The 15721-nt window shown below is 33.7% G+C and overlaps 1 protein-coding gene and 1 pseudogene across 6 annotated transcripts in view; one reads left to right on the top strand and one right to left on the bottom strand.

Moving 5' to 3' along the window:
- Positions 1 to 15721, bottom strand: part of Ttc28 (tetratricopeptide repeat domain 28) — a 567342-nt gene that overhangs the window by 494174 nt on the left and 57447 nt on the right. The gene's annotated exons all lie outside the window — the stretch shown is intronic.
- Positions 1 to 15721, top strand: part of LOC124990527 (caspase-6-like) — a 101966-nt pseudogene that overhangs the window by 84923 nt on the left and 1322 nt on the right.

A 15721-nucleotide genomic window follows, 5' to 3' on the forward strand; every position in this document is an offset into this window, starting at 1 on the left:
GTCCTTTCTTTGGTACTCTAAGTTCTAGGACACCCTATAGAATTCTTTTAAATTTGATATAGTCATGTGACTTAATAAGTCTTTATACTGAATTTCCCCTGTTTAAGTGACTGTCTCCTGATGAAACCAGACTGATAAAGAATTGCTTCAGAAAAGTTCCCAGAAAACAGACCCCTAAAGATGGAATTCTGGGATGGATCTGGTTGGGTTCCTTGGGTGTGAGGGAAGTATAAGCTCCTTGTCAATGAGAAAAGGGATGCTAACAAGGATAAAGGAGAGCAAGCAGTGCTATCACAATTAATCAAAATATCACCTGTGGTTGTTTGTGATAAAGTGGGAACTGAAGTATGTGCCTTTGGGGCTCAAGTGGCTGATGCACATCACAATTGTGACAATTATGATGAGTATAAGAACTGTGGTTTGGCAAGAATTCTTTTGAGTGCATTTAGTGCTTACAGACAGACAAGTAACAACTTCAAGTCCACAGGCTCTCAGCTAAAATAATGAACCACGATCCAGAGGGTTTCTTTCATAGTCCTAAAGGAATCTCTTATTTCTTGTATATATAGGGTAGATTTTACTAAATATTGAAAGAAAAACATTTTTTAATTGTATGGGATGCTAAATTAGAACAATAAGTTGAAATCACAGTCTCATCAAGTTTCTCATCTGAAATTTAGGACACTGAGAAATAACTGGATCATAATACTTCAAATATGGAAGACTAAATTCATATCACAAATAATGAGGCCAGAAGACAATGAAATATATTTAAATGTTGAAAGGAAAAACTGTTCATTCAGAAATCTATATGAGTGAAATAATTCTTCAAAACTTATGACAAAATAAATACATTTCCAGGAAAAAAAAACAGAGGATTAGCAAACTGAAGGGACTGATACCAGAAGAAAATTCAGATCTGTGGTAGAGAATGAAGAAATTATAAATGTGTGAGTAAATACAAAACACACATTTCTTCTCTTGATTTTGTAAAAGGCATATAATTGATTAAAGCAAAAATTAAAGTTATATTGTAGAGATTATAATGTGTGGCACAATATATATGGTATGAAATTACAAAGGATGAATAGTAGTAAATGGAACTATACTGCTGCAAGGTTCATCTTTTATGTAAAGTGGTTCTATATTTACTTCTCAGAAGATCATCAAGGATGCACATGGTAATCCCTAGACTAGCTTTTAAAAACTGTTTTAAACACCAATGTAGGGCCAGGCATGGAGGAGAACACCTATAATCCCAACTACTCAGGAGACTGAGGCAGGAGGATCCGAAGTTCAATGGCAACTTGGGCAACTTAACAAGATCCTGACTCGGAATGAAATTTTCTAATAAGGGCTGGGAAAGTAGCTCAGTACTACAGCATTTCCCTAATTTGTGTGAGGCTCTGGGTTTAATTCCCAGTACCAAAGGGGTAAAAAAGCCAGTATAGGAATATTTAAAGCTCATACATCTTTATTCTGGAATATTTTAACATAATGTGGGAACATTTTGACTCATACTGTACCAGTGATTTTCCAAACCTGTGAACTTGTTTCCAGTGGGGAAAAAATTTTTATTTGCTTTTCAATTTCTATAATACCATTTGTGTGTTTATTTTTATTTTTGTTTCATTTTCAAACAGACTACTTTAAGGAGAATAAATTGAACACATATATAAAGTATCCATGGACTTATGAAATTGAAAACCATAAATAAGCAAGAAGACACATAAATAAAAATTCCAAAAAAAAATTCCAATAGCATGTAATCAACACAAAAGATTGGAGGCTTTAATTAAAAAAAAAAAGGTTTAATAAGTTAAAAAGGACATAGCTAGCTGGGTGTGGTGGTACATGCCTATAATCCCAGCAATTTGGGAGGCCCAGGCATGAGGATAGCAAATTTGAGATCAGAACGGACAACTTAGTGATACCCTGCCTCAAAATAAAAATTTTAAAAGGGGCATGGTATGTAGCTCAGTAGTAGAGAACCCCTGGGTCCAATTCCTAGTACCACAAAAACAAACACAAACAAGACTACTTCTTTTACATAATAAAATAGAGAAAATTTCAATCTAAAAACCAGCATATCATGTCCAATGAGAAAACTTTAGAAGTATTTCCATCAAAGTCAGAATAAAAGCCAAAAACATATCCATTGTTACCATAATTACTTAGCATTGTTCTAAAAGTAACAGTTGAAACAAGCAGATAAAAGAAAAAATGTATAAAAACTAGGAAGAAGAAAGTAAAGTTGTATTTGCAAATAATAAGATTGAATTCCTAGGAAACACAAAGAAATTAACAAGAAAACCTTTTTTTTTTTTTTTTTTTTTTTTTTTTTTGCTTCAGAGTCTCAATAAGTTTCCTAGGGCTTCCCTAGGTTGCTGAGGCTGACTTTGAACTTATGATCCTCCTGCCTCTGCTTTCCAAGTTACAGGGATTACAAGAAAGTACCACCATGCCCAGCAAGAAAACTATTTTTAAACCAATAAAATATCAATGGCCTTCAAACATATAAGCAACAATACACAAGATATAAAGGAGATATAAAGGAGGAAGTTATATAGAAGCAACAAAAAACATAATAGATGACCTAAGAATAAAGTCATCAAAAAAAGTGCAACACCTTTTAAAACTGAGAAGCACTGAATAAATGTAACGGTTCATCCTATTTTGGATGAAAGACTCAATGACATTAGTGTTAAGTTTTTATCTATAAAAGATTAATAGAAAATGTGTGCAAATTAAAATTTTATGCATGATAAAACAAATGATAATCTAAGAAAAATATTAAAAATACAAGGAAATATATTTGTTATGTAACAGTGTAACAGCAAAAGTTTGGAAACAATATATTAATAGAATACTACTAAATTTAGATACATAAATTTGTTCAATATCAAGAAGCTAGTAGATGGGTAGCTCTCTATAAACAGATAAGGAAAAAATTAAGATATGAAAATTTTTTAAAGATGTGGGACAGAATAATGCACATAATATGCTACTTCATGTGTGTGTGTTTGCATACATATAATTGTACAAATAATTTTAATATTTATAGGTATATCTTTTGTATGCATAGACTATCTGTGGTAGTACAAACAAGAAACTGATAATAAAAGTGGCCTCTGGGAAGGAGTTCTGTAAAGAAGGAAACTAGATTGCTGAAGGCTGGAGTGAGGTGGTAAGGAGATAAACTGATATTACACTGAATTCCCTTTAGTACTTTTCACATTTGGAAGTATGTGCATGATTTACATAATCAAAAATAGTTAATGTTTTAAAAGATTTGGGTCAGAATTTGTAATAGAGATTAAGAATTTAATATCTATATATTTAGTTGTGCTTCTCTCTGCAGGAAGTTGTTTCTAAATGAGGTCCTATGCAAACCAGAGATATCAGAATAGGGTTTTACCATCTATTTGCATAAAATGTTGCTAGAGTGTGCAATATTTATGAATATTGCCCTTTGTACTATAAAATCCATTTAATAATACTTTCACTCTTGATTTATTATTTAACTAGATCAAATTAGGAACAAACTATGCCAGATCCAGAACCCAGATTCTTCATTTTTAAACAATGCTTAACTAGTTCGGTATTCAACCTTCAATAACATTATAGATGGAATATAGAATCACAGAATTTTAAAACTTAATACGAGTTCAGGTCTAAGGTCAGTCTATAATGTTCCCTTTACAGAGGGAAATAAAATGGATCTGTGATAGTCTGAATGTGTCTAAAGACACAAGTCAATGGCCAAGTAAGACTGAATACTTCCAGATCCATTCGTGACTGTGTGTGTGATACTTAATCTTCCCACTCCTGGTCCCATTACCATAGAATAAGGGAAAGTATTTAGAAGGAAACAAGACCAGACTATCATCACAGACTTTTACTTACAATGAATCTTTATAAAAATTATATTTAATACACTTACATAGTATTTATCACATCCTTAAAAGTGTTATAAAATACATTAGAACCACCAAAAGCTTCTGCTTTCAGGCATGATGGAGAAATAGAGACCATATTTATTCTCTGCTGTAACAACTAGAAAACTGAATGAAACATGAAACACCTGTCTTTAAAAACTGGACAATAAGCAGCACAAAACTGTGATGAATAAGATAAGGGGTACAAAATAAGCAAGCCCTATAACTGCCCTGCCTTTTCTGCCTTTTAGAATATTCTGTCTCTTAGGAATATTCTGGGACAAGAGGAAATTCAAAACAAAACACAGAGGCCTTGATGGTTTGAAGTCAGATGTCAGAGTTAAGAACACTTAGGCAGTTGAAAACAGTAGGGCAGAGCCCCCCATAATGAAAGCTACATACTAAACGAGGCCCACAAATCTGCAAATAACTGTCTGCCAGAATACAGCCCAACAATTTCAAAAGAAAGACAACCAAATCCAAATGTACAACAGAAAAATGGTAACAAGATCCATAATCCAATTTTTTGAAATGCTAGAGAGGATAATGTGAAACAATCAGAAAAAAATTAATCAATAAAAAGATAGCCAAAAGGAGAGATATTATAAAATCAGCAGACAAGGAAATTAAGAGTTATTATAACTATATTCAAGTGTGTTTAAAAAACAAAAATGTATTCAAAAGACAAAAAAAAAAAAAAAGCCAAAGGAATTCTAGAAATAAAATATCTGAATTTAAAAAAACACTAGATGGATTACAAAGACAGACACTTGTGTTAGTCAGCTTTCTGTACGGGTAACATCTGAAGTAAAGAACTTACAAAGAGCAAAGGGTTGTTTTGGTTCATGGTTTTAAAGATTTCAGACCATGACTGGTTGGACCTGTTGCTTTGGGTCTGTGGCTACACATCATTCCAGGAACACATGGCAGCACAAAACCACTCACCTCATGTTCAGGGATCAAGAGAACAAGGACTGGGATCAGAATCCCACTATCCCCCTTCAAGAGCATGACCCCAGTGACCTAAAGACCACACACTAGACTCCCACCTCTTAAAGACTGCACCACCTCTCAATGGCACCAAGCTGGAGAGCAAGCACGTGGGCCTTTGGAGGAATTCCAGATTCACTCTATAGCAGCACTTCGGAAGACACTGAATCTAAAGATATAGATGTAGCAGAATCTATAGAAACTGAAGTGTGGTGAGAAAAAAAAACTGAATAAAAATAAAAAGAGTATCATAGGCCTATAAGACAATATTAAGCAGTACACATACATATAATTGGAGTCACAGGAGATATAGAGAGGTAAGGATAGAAAAAAAATATGAACAAGTAGTGGCTTAAATTTTTCCAAATTTGATAAACCTATAAATCTATATATCCAGAAAGCTCAGTGAACACTAACCAGGACAAACAGAAATAAATTCACATCAAGAAACATGATCAATAGAGGGAAAAAAGGGGTGGGAGGGTAGGGGGAAAAAAATAACAATGAATCAAACAACATTACCCTATGTAAATGTATGATTACACAAATGGTATGCCTTTACTCCATGTACAGAGAATCAACATGTATCCCATTTGTTTACAATAAAAATAAATTTAAAAAAGAAACATGATCAAATTACCAGAATTACAAAATTAACAATTACACTAAATGAGAATGGTCTAACACTCAGTTCAATAAAAAGACAGAGATTGTCAGACTAAGTAAAAAAAAAACACAGAGTAACTACATACTATTTTTTAAAGTCATTTTAAATATAATGACTTAAGTAAGTTAAAAGTAAACAACAAAGTAAAAGATAGGTAAACAAGGGAAAAGCTAATCAAATCTGGAGCTACTATACTAATAAATTAATTATAAATCAACTACTAAAAGTATAAATTACCAATAATATACTAGTATCAGACAAAACAAACTTAATAACAGATAATATCATCTAGGAAAAAGAGAAAAATCATATATATAATAAAGGGGATAATTCACAAATAAGATAGAAAATCCTAAGTGAATATACTGACCTAACAAAAGAACTGTTGGGGATAACTGACAGAATGGAAAGGAATCGTATATAAATCTACAATTATAGTAAATAACAGAACAAACACACACAAAATCAGTAAGATATAGAAGACACAACTATCACTATCAACCAACTGGATCAAATTGACATTTATAGAACACCTCAATCCATAACAGCAGAATACAGTTCTGGAATGGAGAATTGCTATTTAAGTAGTACAAAATGAAGAAAGTTCTGGATATGGACAGTGGTGATGGTTGAATAACAATGTGAATATATTTAACATCACTGAATTGTACACTTTAAAATGGTTAAAATGGTAAATGGCAAATTTTATGTTATGTATATATTGCTGTAATTTAAAAATAAGCAACTTATTAAAATATTGAATTAAGCATCAATAACAAAGATCTTTCAGGGAAACCTGAAATACTTTTAATTAAAATACATTTGAATAATTTATGGTTCAAGGAATAAACACAAAGGACAACAGAAAACATTTTGAAAAGGTTGAAAATGAAAATACAACATGTCAAAATTTCTAGAATGCTGCTAAACCAGTGCTTGGAGGGAAATGTGTAGCTTTAAGTGCTTATTGGGAAAAAATTAAGGTCCAAAATCAATGACAGAATAATATGAACAATGTAAAACCAAAGTAAGTAGAGGAAAGAAATAATAAAAGTAAGAATGAATACAAATAAAATTAAAAATAGACAAAAACACAAATAAAAATCAATTAAGCCCCAAGTTATCCTTGAAGGAAGTAATCAGTAAAAATTCTAAAATGACAGCTAAATCCATAAAGAAAAAAAAAGGCACAAATTATCAGTAACTAGAAGGGAAAAGCATACATTATTCTATAGACATTAAAAGGATAGTAAGGTGATACAATGAAAAAATTATGCTAATAAATTCAACAACTTAAAGGAAATTGGAAAATTCCTCGAAAGACATGATTACCAAAACTGAAGCAAAGAAACAGAAGGAAGGGGGTTGGGAGTGGGAAAGACAGTAGAATGAGCTGGACATAACTTTTCTGTGTTCATATGTGAACGGTATAACTCCATATCATGTACAACCACAAAAATGGGAAGTTGGACTTCATGTATGATATGTCAAAATACAATCTTCTGTCATGTATAACTAAAAAGAATAAAAAAGAAAAAAATCTGAAGAAACCTGTATTTTTAAAAACAATTGAATTTGTAATTTAAAACAGAAAACTCCAGGACCCAGACAGCCTCACTGGTTAATCCTATCAAATATTGAAAAAATAAATATCAATCTTACACAAACATTTTCAGAAAAGATACAAAGAGGAAACAGTTTTAAATTCCTTCAGTAAGGAAGCATTATACTCCTACTGGAAGCAGAAAAAGTGTTTTAAGTAAATTACAGATCAATATCTCTCATGAACACAGATGAAAAAATTCTGAATAAAATTTGAGTAAATCAAATCTAACAACATAAAAAATTCCAAGAACATCTAAAAAAATAATATACCATAGCCCACTGGCATGTATTTTCAAATATTAAACAATCCTTGCATCCCTGTAATAATCCTCATGATTGGCTGACATTTGAACACAAGTTAAATGTAAACTACTACCTTAGACTAAAAATGAAAGCCCTGTAATTATCTAAATGTTTTTAAAAAGCATTCAAGATCATGTATTATTAAAAAATAACTCTCATTCTTAAAAAATAACTCCTATTCTATGAATAGAAGGTAACTTTCTGAACATAAAAGGGGCTTCTACAAGAAAATCTACAGTTAACTTCATACTTAGTGGTGAGAGATTGATTATTTTCTCCCTATAGTCAGAAACAAAGCAAGTATATACATTATCAGCATTTCTCTTCAACACTGGCAAATTCTGGTTACTAAGGCAAGAATTATCCCAAGGAATCTACAAGTAAAATAATAATAATAATAATGTGAATGTAGCAAGGTCATTGGATATGTTTAATATACAAAAGTAAACTGAATTTCTAATACAAGCAATAGATAACTGGATATTAAAAACCATTTAAAATACATCGTTTACAATGCCATCCAAAAAATATGAGATACTTAAATTTAAGTATATACAGGACCTATATAAGAAAAATTATAAAACATAGCTGAGAGAAATTAAGTAAGATCTAAATAAACAGTGAGGTATATTATATTCCTGGATTAGAACAAAGTACTGTTAAGATTCAATTCTTCCCATATTAATCTATAAACTCAATGCAATTCCATCAATATTCCAACAACCTTTATTAGAGAAACTGGTAAGCTAATCCTATATTTTAACTTAGATGAAAATGCAAAGAATCTAAGCTAGCCAGAGCAATACTGAAAAGCACAAAGCTAGAAAATTTATACTATCTGATTTCAAGACTTATTAGAAGTCTACAGTAACCAAGATAGTATGAAATGTGCATAAGGACAGATATATAATAAATCAATAGAACAGAAGAGAGAACCCAGAAATAGATATACGGCCACCTGATTTTTGATAAAGGTGCCAGGGTATTCATGTGAAATAAAAATCAACCTCAATCTTATGAGGTTAAACTATATGCTTAATATGGGTACATAATATTGTATGTAAATTATATTTTGATACAGTAAGATCCACACAGAAATTAACCTAAGTAGGTCAAAGACTTACATGTAAACATATGAAAACTATATTTCCAGAAGAAAATCTTCATGACCCTGGAGTAGTCCAAGATTTTTTAGATAGTACTCAAAAATCATAATGTATGGGCTAGGGGTGTGGCTCAGTTGGTAGAGTGCTTGCCTTGCATGCACAAGGCCCTGGGTTCAACCTCCAGCACCACAAAAAAACAAAAACAAAAACAAAATCATAATGCATAATTGAAACTATAAATAAATTGTACCTCACAAAAGTTCTCTACAAAAAAATAAAAATTAACAAAAATTATATAAACACTGTTAAGAAAAAGTAAACTTCAGACTACAAATAAGTTTATAATAGATATCCAGAAATTATTGAGAATTCTGACAAACCAATGATAAGAATAAAAACAACCTATTAAAAGTCCATTTTTTAAAAGGGACTAAGACATTTTACAAAAGAAAATGCACTAGCTGGGCATGGTAGCACACACCTGAAATCTAGTGGCTTGGGAGGCTGAGGCAGAGAGATAGCAAATTAAGGACCAGCCTTGGCAACTTAGTGATACCCTGTTTCAAAAAAAGAACTGGCATTGTAGTTCAGTGGATGCAATCCCCAATACCACTAAAAAAACAGAAGGGAGAGAGGATGGAAGGAAGGAAGGAAGGAAGGAAGAAGGAGGAGGAGGGAGGGAGGGAGGGAGGGGAAAAGAAAGAAAAAATATGCTAAGAGTCAGTAAGCATATGAAAAGATGTCCAACCTCATTAGTAACTAGTAACTAGGAAAATGTTAAAGAAAGCCACAGTGAAATATCATTATGCACCTATTAAAAAGGCAAAAATTAAAAAGACTGACAATACCATGTGTTGAAAAAGATGTCAAACAACTACAACTCTATAGTGCTAGTGGCAGTATAAAATATTACAGACACTTTAGCAAAATAGTTTAGTAATTTCTTTAGAGTTATACATTCACTTACCACCATGTGACTGAGTAATTCTACATCCAAGTATTTACCCAAGAGAACTGAAACCCTATGTACACGATCTATAGTTCAATATTCATGGAAGTTTTATTCACAATATCAAAAACTTCCAAAGATCAAACAAGAAAATAAATTGTAGCATATCTTGAATACATAAATAAAATAGTACACAGCAATAAACAGGAATAAATTATTGATATAAGAGCAACACGAAAGAATTTCAAAAACATGCTCATCAGCATGCATTTGGCTGGCAAAGAGGCCAAACACAAAATCCATACTGTACAATTTCACACATGTGAGACTGGAAAAGAAAATCTTATCTATAGCAATAAAAAGCAGCTAACTGATTGCTTTCTGGGTGGGCACTAGGTCAGAGTGACTGGGAAGGGGTACAGGGAACTTTCTGGGAACATGGAAATGTCCTGTATCCTAACTATACTATACAGCAATGATAAAAATATATAGATCTGATTACACAGACTAATACATTTTCTAGGTTCACTGAACTATATGCTTAAAATGGGTACATAATATTGTATGTAAATTATATTTTGATACAGTAATTTTCCTTGTGTTGTTTTTCTTTTCTTCTTTTTTCTTTTTGTTTGATTTGTTTTGAGGGGGGTTTCACTATGTTGCCCAGAATGATCTCAAATTCATAGACAGGTTCAAGTGATTCTCCTGTCTCAAATGCAGACAAAGATTCAGTGAATCACCAATGATCTTCTTATATACCAGCTGAATGAACGAAGGTGAAATAGCACAAGTCTCCATCATTAATAAATAACACAAAACTATAAGAAATTAAGATTAAAGTCAAAATTAAAGAAATACAGATTTGGAAAATACAAATTATCAATAAAACAAAGAGTTGGTTCTTTGAAATGATAAACTAGATAATGCTTAGTCAAACTAACCAAAAGAAAAAGAGAGAGGACCCAAATTAATAAAACCAGAGATAAAAAATACATATCGCCATAGACATCACAGAAATCCAGAAGATCATTAGGAAGTATTTTGAAAACTTGCACTCCAATAAATTGGAAAAACCTAGAAGAAAAGGATACTTTTCTAGACATATATGACCTGGCAAAATTGAACCAAGAGGATATAGAAAACCTACACAAACCAAAAACAAGCAATGAAATTGAAGCAATAAGAAATAGCCTTCCAACAAAGAAAAGTCCAGGACCAGAGAGATTGTCACCTGAATTCTATCTGAGAACTCTGAGAATAACTAATAACAATGCTCCTCAGTTTTTCCATGAAATAGAAAATGAAGGAACACTTCCAAATTCATCCTATGCAGCCATTATCACCCTGATACTAAAATCAGATAAAGATACAAAGGGAAAAATATATCTGATGAACATGTATACAAATATCTTTTACAAAACATCAGCAAATCATATTCAACAATACACGAGGAAGATTGCACATCATGATCAAATTGGTTTCGTCCCAGGGATGGAAGGATGGTTCAACATACACAAATCAATAAATGTAATTCACAACCTTAAACAGAACTAAGGACAAAAATCACAGTCATCTCAACAAATGCAGAGAAAGCCTTTGGCAAAATTCAGCACTATTCATGATGAAAACACTGAAGATATGATTGTATACTTAGAGGAACCAGGAAATTCCACCAGAAAACTGTTAGATCTCATACGTGAATTCAGTAAAGTAGCGGGATATAAGATCAATGCACATAAATCTAAGGCATTTTTATACATAAGCGATGAATCTTCAGAAAGAGAAATTAGGAAAACTACCCCATTCACAATAGCTTCGAAAAAAATAAAGTATTGGGAATCAATCTCACAAAAGAGGTGAAAGACCTCTACAATGAGAACTACAGAACACTAAAGAAAGAAATTCAAGAAAACCTTAGAAGATGGAAAGATCTCCCATGTTCTTGGATAGGAAGAATTAATATTGTCAAAATGGCCATACTACCAAAAGTGCTATACAGATTCAATGCAATTCCAATTAAAATCCCAATGATGTACCTTACAGAAATAGAGAAAGCAATTATGAAATTCATCTGGAAGAATAAAAAACCCAGAATAGCTAAAGAAATCCTTGGCAGAAAGAGTGAAGCAGGGGGTATCGCAATACCAGATCTTCAACTCTACTACAAAGCAATAGTAACAAAAACGGCATGGTATTGGTACCAAAATAGAAAGGTGGATCAATGGTACAGAATAGAGGACACGGACACAAACCCAAATAAATACAATTTTCTCATACTAGACAAAGGGTCCAAAAATATGCAATGGAGAAAAGATAGCCTCTTCAACAAATGGTGCTGGGAGAATTGGAAATCCACATGCAACAGAATGAAACTAAATCCATATCTCTCACCATGCACGAAACTAAACTCAAATAGGATTAAGGATCTCGGAATCAGACCAGAGACCTTGCATCTTATAGAAGAAAAAGTAGGTCCAGAGCTTCAACATGTCGGCTTAGGACCAGACTTCCTCAACAGGACTCCCATAGCACAAGAAATAAAAGCAAGAATTAATAACTGGGATAGATTCAAACTAAAAAGCTTTCTCTCAGCAAAGGAAACTATCAGCAATGCGAAGAAAGAGCCTACAGAGTGGGAGAAAATCTTTGCCAATCATACTTCAGATAGAGCGCTAATCTCCAGAATCTATAAAGAACTCAAAAAACTCTACACCAAGAGTGTAAATAATCCAATTGACAAATGGGCTAAAGAAATGAATAGAAACTTCACAGAAGAAGATATACAAGCAATCAACAAACATTGGAAAAATGTTCAACATCTCTAGTAATAAGAGAAATGCAAATCAAAACCACCCTAAGATTCCATCTCACCCCAATTAGAATGGCAATTATCAAGAATACAAGCAACAACAGGTGTTGGCAAGGATGTGGGGAGAAAGGTACACTCTTACATTGCTGGTGGGGCTGCAAATTAGTGCAGCCAGTCTGGAAAGCAGTGTGGAGATTCCTTAGAAAACTTGGAATGGAACCACCATTTGACCCAGCTATCCCACTCCTTTGGCCTATACCCAAAGGACTTAAAATCAGCATATTACAGAGATACAGCCACATCAATGTTCATAGCTGCTCAGTTCACAATAGCCAGATTGTGGAACCAACCTAGATGTCCTTCAATTGATGAATGGATAAAGAAAATGTGGTATATATATACAATGGAATATTACTCAGCCATAAAGAATGATAAAATTATGGCATTTGCAGGCAAATGGATGAAACTGAAGAATATCATGCTAAGTGAGATAAGCCAATCTCAAAAAAACAAAGGAAGAATGATATCGCTAATAAGTGGATGATGACACATAATGGGGGGTGGGAAGGGTTAGTGTTGGGGTTAGAGTTGGGTTTAGGGAGGGGGGCAGGAATGGATGAAGGAAGGACTGTATAGATGGAGGGGAGGGGTGGGAGGGGTGGGGGGGAAGGGAAAAATGGCAGAATGAATCAAACAACATTACCCTATGTAATTTATGATTACACAAATGGTATGCCTTTATACCATGTACAGACAAAGAAACAACATGTATCCCATTTGTTTACAATAAAAAAAAGAAAACACTGAAGAAACTAGAGATAAAAGGAACTTACATCAATAACATAAAGAGTATATATGACAAACCCAAAGCAATATTATAGTGAATGGAGAAAAACTAGAAGTACTTCCACTAAAATCAGGAACAAGACAAGGATGTCTACTCTCACCACTCATATTCAATATACAACTAGAAGTGCTAGTCAGAGGGGCTGGGGCTGGGGCTCAGGGATAGTGCACTTGCCCAGCACATGTGAGACAGTGGGTTCAGTTCTCAGCACCACTTAAAATTAAATAAACTAAAGGTTAAAAAAAAAGAAACAATTTTTAAAAAACAAATAAATAAAATAATGGTTTCGTTCTTTAAAAAAAAATCTAGCCAGAATAATTAGGCAAGAGAAGGAATAAAAGGAAAACAAATAGGAAAGGAAGAAGTCAAATTATCACTGTTTGCAGATGATATGAGCCTATACTCAGAAGATCCAAAAAACTCCACCAGAACACTACAAGAGTGAATATACAACTTCAGCAACTAGTAGAACATAAAATCAATGTGCAAAAATCAATAGCTTTCCTCCACATCAATAATGAACTCACTGGAAAAGAAATTTAAAAAAATTCCCATTTACAATAGTCTCAAAAAACAAAGTACCTAGGAATAAATCTAACAAAGGAGGTGAGAGACCTCTGCAATGAAAATTATAGAATGTTGAAGAAAAAAAAACGAAGAAGACAAAAGAAGATGGAAAGACCTTCCATACTGATGGATAGCCAGAATTAATATTGTTAAAATGGTCATATTAACAAAAGCAATATATAGACTCAATGCAATCCTCATCAAAATACCAATGACCTTATCCACAGAAGTAGGGGGAAAAAACAGCCCTACAATTCATTTGGAAGAGTACAAGACCCAGAATAGCCAAAGCAATCCTGAGTCAAAAAAAGCAAAGCTGGAGGCATCATAATACCAACTTCAAATTACACTACATAGCTATAGTAACAAAAACTGCATGGTACCAGCATAAAAACAGACACACAGACCAATGGAACAGAAGAGAGAGAGACAAACACACACAGATACAATCATCTCATACTTGACAAGGTTTCAAAAACATGTTGGAGAAAAGACAACCATTTTTACAAATGGTGCTGGCAAACTGTTTATCCATATGTGGAGGATGAGACTAGATCCTTATCTCTCACACTGCACAAAACAATCAAAGACCTAGGAAACAGACCAGAAACTATGCAACTCCTAGAAAAACCACAGGGTCAACACTCTAACAAGGCACAGGCATTGACTTTCTCAATAGGGCTCCTAACACTCAGGAAAAAAAATACTAAGAATTAATAAATGTGATAGCATCAAATTAAACAACTTCTGTACAGCAAAAGAAACAAGAATGTGAAGAGAGAATCTTCAGAATGGGAGAAAATACATGTTTCTATAAAATCTTGAAGTCACTGTCAGCCCCTCAAAGACAGGGCTAAGGACATGGGTCTCCTTGTCTTCCCAGTGTAGCTACCGTGATTAAAGTTCCTTTCATGGTTCTCATTTTAAAAAAAGAGTGGGCTGGGCATGGTGGCACATGCCTATAAACCCTGTGGCTCAGGAGGATTGAGAGTTCAAAGCCAGCCTCAGCAACAGTGAGGTACTAAGCGACTTGGTGAGACCCTGTCTCTAAATAAAATACGAAATAGGGCTGGGGATGTGGTTCGGTGGTCAAGTGGTTTGGTTCAATCCCTGGTACCAAAAAAAAAAAAAAAAAAAAAAAAAAGAATGGGAGCAGATCTTTGCCAGCTACTCTTCTGACAGATTAAAATCCAGAAGATATGAACCATTAAAAAAAATACCACCCAAAACAAATACCCCAATCAATAAATGAGCAAGTGAACTGAACAGACATTTCTCAATAGAAGAAATAAAAATGGCCAACAAATGTGTTAAAAAAAAATGTTCAACATCTTTAGCAATCAGGGAATACGAAAACCACACAGAGAGTTCATTTCACTCCAGTTAAAATGGCAGCCATTAACAATACAAGTAATAGAACCAGGTGCAGTAACACCTGCCTGCAATTCCAGTGACTCAGGAGGCCGAGACAGAAGATCCCAAGTTACAGGCCAGTGTACACAACTTAGTGAGTCCCTATCTTAAAAATAAAAACTAAAAGGCCTGGGGATGTAGCTCAGTGGTACAGCACCCCTGGGTTCAATCCCCAGTACTGGGGGGAAAAACAATAATAAATGCTGAAGAGGATGTGGAAGAAAAGGAATGCTTTTATACTATTGGTGGGATTATGAATTAGTACAACCACTGTGGAAATCAGTATGGAGTCTCCTCAAAAAAGACTAGGAATGGAACTACCATATGACCCAGATATACAACTCTTTGGTATTTATTCTAAGGAATTAAAATCAGAGGCCACTGGGATATCTTTCAGAGAACTGGAGCTTGGTTGCAGGGACTCAGGTTTGGGCAACTCGGGGTCGAGCCCTGCAGAGCAGCATATGGAGTAGAAAGTCCCTGGCTCCCAAGGCCTAGGACAAGGATGTGACCGAAGAGCATCT

The sequence above is a fragment of the Sciurus carolinensis genome, chromosome 8 (assembly GCF_902686445.1).
Source record: "Sciurus carolinensis chromosome 8, mSciCar1.2, whole genome shotgun sequence".
Classification (NCBI taxonomy): Eukaryota; Metazoa; Chordata; class Mammalia; order Rodentia; family Sciuridae; genus Sciurus; species Sciurus carolinensis.